This window comes from Phragmites australis, chromosome 15, assembly GCF_958298935.1.
Source record: "Phragmites australis chromosome 15, lpPhrAust1.1, whole genome shotgun sequence".
Lineage (NCBI taxonomy): Eukaryota > Viridiplantae > Streptophyta > Magnoliopsida > Poales > Poaceae > Phragmites > Phragmites australis.
In genome coordinates, this window is record NC_084935.1 from 12,246,206 (window position 1) to 12,251,747 (window position 5,542).

Consider the following 5,542-nt stretch of genomic DNA (forward strand, 5'->3'; position numbering starts at 1 on the left):
AGATCCTACAGGTACGGAATATTTGTACTGCATATTGATAACAATTCGACTTCAAATTATTCTAGATTGTCCAAACTATGTATGCTCTATGCTAACTTCTCTATTCCAAATTGAATAATATCAAATTCTTAAAGAACATTAAATAGCACATTTTAACTCTAAATTACCGACTATTCTCTACTATTTTACTAGTATCCTACGATTTTTCTAATATTTCAAACTATTCGTAATTTCTAACTATTTTATTCTATTTTTACTAAACTACCTAATATTTTTAAACTATTTCCTATTTTCATATCCTACTTTTTTTTTCCTGATTTCAAATTTCCTAACTATTCCTATTTTCTAACTACTCCTAAATTTATAACTATTTCTAAAAAAACTCACCGGTGTAGCCACCGCCACCCGCTAGCTCGCTCATGCGTCGCCGCCTTCGCTCGCTCACCTGCCGCACCTCTGAAAGGATTGAATGGCTCAAGAGGGGGAGTGAATTGGGCAGTTAAACATTTCTACCGAAATCTAGAACAAATAACAACCTTAGGCAAGATGAAAAGAAATACGACTACACGGACAAGCTAGGAGAAAGCAACAAAACAAGCAAGTAAAGACACTAAAAAAAATGTGAAGTTGAAAGCATGCAAGAATATAAATGCCCAAATTAAATTGCGGAATAGTAAAGATATGGACAAAAGAACACCGGATTTTTCCCGAGGTATCGAGGAGTTAGCACTCCCCCTTAGTCCTCGTTGGAGTATCCACTAAGGATATTGCTCTCCCTTGAGTCACCAAGACTCAAGTGCTCTCTCATAATTGCTACTTCACCATCTTCGGATTGGCGGGCATCAAATCAAGTACATAGCTCTTCTCGAGGCTTCCACAATAACTCCAAGAGCTCACCGAGACACCTCCAATCACCAAAGACCAGCTAGGTGTTGCCAACCACCAAGAGTAACAAGCCAATAGCTTCACTTGACCAGGATCAAGCCTAGACTACAGCTAGATACACACTTGCTACTCTCCAAGCACTAATGATACCCTTAATCTTCAATTAGGGACTTGGAAATCAACTCAAGTGTTCTCTCTTGCTACTTGATGACACACACAGTGTATGAACTCCTCTGGGTCGCACACAAGCCAAATGAAACCAAGTGGAGAGGCATTTATAGGCTAGAGATCCAAATTATAAACGTTGCCTAACCACCCACTTTTTCTGTTATCATCGAATGGTCCGGTGAGTATATCCTTACTCACACAGGACAATCCGGTGAGTACAATTTTCATACCTAAGTGCCAGCTATCATTAGCCGTTACTACTGAGAATTAGTCCAGTGATAAGATCCTGTGTTCAATACACTAACACCGGACCATCTGGTCAGTTGAACCAAGCCAAGACTTCACTTTACAAGCCTCTCTGCTGAAAATACTCTAATGCTCATACATATCCATCACCGGACAATCAGGTGAGAAGTCCACTTCATACTGCCCGAAGAAACCTCTCTGTAGAAATTAGTCCGGTGATATCAACTTTCAATCACCGGATAATCCGGTGAGTAAAAATCTCTTTGGTCACCAGAAAAGCTTCTTTGCAAGAATTAGTCCAGTGAGTACATCTTTCCATCACCGAATAATCCGGTGAGTTCAACTTCATTTTTTCCCGAAAAAATTCTCTTCTGCTGAAATTAGTCCGGTGCTTTAAACACACTGACACCGGACCATCCGGTGTAACACTTCTAGAAATTTTGTACACATGTCAACTAAAAAATTATCCGGTGACACCCTGGCCTTGATCATCGGAGCATCCAATGAACATAGAAGTATTTTTCTGACTTGTGCAAATAATGCTACGGTAAGACTAATAACACAACCACCGAATCATCCGGTGAGGCAAGTTTTTCTGAGCTCATCCAATTCAAACTTTCCCTGAGCTTTAACTTCTCAACATCTCAAACACGGACTTCTATGAGCTACATAGTGCTAGAATTTCACAAGTGTGTATCAAACCAAGTCTAGAATCAACTAGGTTAAACTACTACTCTTAGCCCCTCTTTATAGTACGGTCAAAAGACTAAGAAAGAAAACCTATACTACTTTAAGTGTTATTCATCTCCTTTGTGACACTTAGAACTAGAAGATCCTTAATCTTGATGCACATGTCCTTTAATCGACCATATTATCGCTTTAGAGACCAAGAGTACCCAAATATCGTTGTATATTAAATTTTTGATTCCATTCAAAACAAATTGTTAGTCACAATGATACGATTATTATTAATCACCAAAACACTTACTAGTTACCTAGGGGCCTAAATGCTGCTACAACCTCTCTGTTGCAACGGTCGCATGTGGGAGAGAAATTGGCTGCCAGGGAATATAAATAGGCATATTAGCACTCCGCGTATTGACAAGCCTAATGTGACACCTATCGGCATTCCACGTGCCGACAGGTAATGATGTATTACCTATCGGCATGCGGAGTACCGACAAGTCCCTTCACACCACAAATAGCCTACGTGGCACCCATTTTGGCAGGCCCACCACTTGTTGGCACTTCATATGCCAACAATACCTTGGGCCCACTGCCACATAAAAAGTTAGCATATGAAGTACCAACAAGTACCTAATCAGCACTCCGCGTACCGACAGATATCTATTCTTATAATTTTATGAGTTTAGTTATTATTTTTATAATTTTCTAATAAAATAATATTATTAAAAATCAATTTGGTTTGTGTACCATTAGTTCATTCTTGGTTCCTTACTATTTTCATATGTTCCATGTCACCAAGGCTGCTCTGTATCATTTTGATTTCTTTATTATTAACTAGTTAAATGTTCGTGTATTACAACTAGAGCCAAAAATTTCTATAAGGTATTGATTGGGTGCCACGAGATACAACAAATAAACAACAAGTTCACTCCATCGCGAATGACATATGATTAAAAAATATATTTGTATTAAGAACTAATGAGCTACAATTAAAAACCACCATATCTCTGCTCTTCTTTTGCAGGGAACGGTGTCTCTCTTCATCGTGGTAGCAATTGCTACAGATGCTGCCTCATTTCTTTGATTCTCTCCTTCCTAACCAGCAAGGAAACTAATTTGATTGAGACAAACTAATTAAAACCAGATAAGACACAGAAGCAATATGAAAAGGAGAGGAGAATGGAGCATACAGGAGAAAGATTGCTTACCAGACCTTCATCTCAGATAGGCCATTCAAGGAGTCCCATTCCAATTCACTGTCGCTGCCGGATACGATGGAGAGGTCAGGGGACAGCGGTTCGAAGAAACATGCTAATTCGTACACACAGAAAAACACCACACAAATGTCTCCAATCTTTGCAACACTACACAAAAATCCAAAAAATTTCAAGTACTAGTATGATAATCCGTACTTTGCAATGGAAAAAACGTGCAAACAAAAGAACATGTATGAAAGCACAGGAATCTGAACGCTTTAACATACCAAGATAGAAGAGAGCGCAAGGATTTGAAACAGCTCATAATTTTTTTGCAACGTCAGCAGCACAAGTAGTTTTAAATGGTAAATTCTTTTAGCTGAGGTGAATTAAGTTATGAACAGAATGGCTAATTACCTAAGCAAATTAAGATTATTCTTCGGAGCACCATTTCATTGATCTATATAGCACCATGGGCAGGCACACGTTGGTTCCTGGCAGGCACACGCTGGTAGGGCACGGCGGCGGTGTGGGCGTCAGCAAAGCGAAGGTGGGCCTAGCTGGACATGACACGGGCAAGGGCACTGCCAGTGTCGAGGTAATTACGAGTGATCTATAATTTTCTATTCTTGCTGCAATTGGGAGTTAAGGCATGGATCGAGGTTTTAATATTGTAGTTCAACAACCATTTTATATGCTATATTCTCTTACTAATAGAGTTTATTGAATATAGATGTAAGTGTTTTTGTTGCAACGAATGGATACTAGTGTCATGTTATGTATGTGTGTCTGGTGGTCGTGGTTCACAACGACTCTAGCTTATATCACCACGATCTAACCGACATTGACACAGCCACAGCTCATGACCTCTACTCACGTAGCCACGCATAGCGGCATAGGTGCCCTCGAGGCACAAGTGATGACTACGTGCGTGAGTACGTCGATTCCTGATAGTCTGAGACCATGTGTGTGACTGCGTGACTACTGCGTTCTTGAGATGGAGGGTGGCAGCGGTACAGGCGCGAACAAGGCAGGGGTCACGATGGCGAGGCGTGGCGTGGGTGCGAGCTCGAGCCTGCAAGGCAGTGGCGGTGGTAGCGCAGACTCGAGCTAGGCGGGGCGTGACGGCGGTATGGGCACGAGCAAGGCAAGATGCATGTGGCTACGTGTGCAGGCAGTGGCGGAGCCAGGTCTGAGTGGAAGGGGGGGCTGATCTCCTTCTTCCTCCTCCAGCCCTCCTCCTTCCTCCTCCAGCCCCCCTTCTTTCTTCCTCTCCTCCTCAGGGGCAGCACAGCGTAGGGGGGGCTTGAGCCCCCAGAGCCCCCCCGGTGGATCCGCCACTGTGTGCAGGCACCAACGCAATAGGTATATACACCCAAATTGAAAACCTTGGGCCTACCACTGTATAGCACAAGTACAATCATATAAGATACGAATAATCTGGAGATCAAAATTGGACAACACTGATTCGAAAGAAACTGCAAAATCATGTTTGAGGGCAAAAGGCCACACATATCTAAAACTGTTGGTATGGCGTTAAATCTTTCTCTGATCCTACAGGAGCACATGAAAGAAAGAATGAGCTTCATGTGCTATGATTTTGTACAACCTAAGCTCGAAATATGGCTGCATCCAAATTCTGATAACCAGACTAACTCTCATATATATCATATAAAGGGTTCATAGTCCAAATCACGTAGCACACAAGACCCTTATTCGGTCTGATGGAAGCAAATAGTTTGGACAAGATCAAAGAAACAAAGACGAAAAACACACACCTCATCTCTGCTCTTCCCTTGCAGGGAAATGGTGTCTGGTCATCCCAGCAGCTGCTGCAAATGCTACCTCATTTCTCTGATTCTGGCGTTCGAAACTGGCAGAGAAATTAATTTGATCAAGGGCAATTAACGAAATCATATAATAATCAGAGGAAAAATGGAAACATAACGAAATCATATGATTTTTCTCACTGGAAATGCTCCAGAACCACCATCACTAATCCCACTTGGGTGTGGGTTTTCCAGAAGGCAAACATAAGAGTGGGAAAATAATAAGAAGGCCAGCATCTAAATCGAAGTCATGAAAGATTTCTTCAGAAAATCCAAAAACTGTAGCAATTTGACCACAAATCTATCTTTAATCTGATAACCTGCAAACTTATATAGCATCCAAATCACTTTTTCATGATACGAAACTGAAACAGAAACTAAATTTTGTAGCAATTTAACAAAACAAAAAGGAAATAGAGATGCAGTTGAAGGTGCGCTGGATGAGGAGATGATGGACAAAACAACATGGAGGCTCAGTAGCTCTAATTCCCTACCTGCCTATTAGGGCCTCGTTTTGAAGGTAGGGAAAAA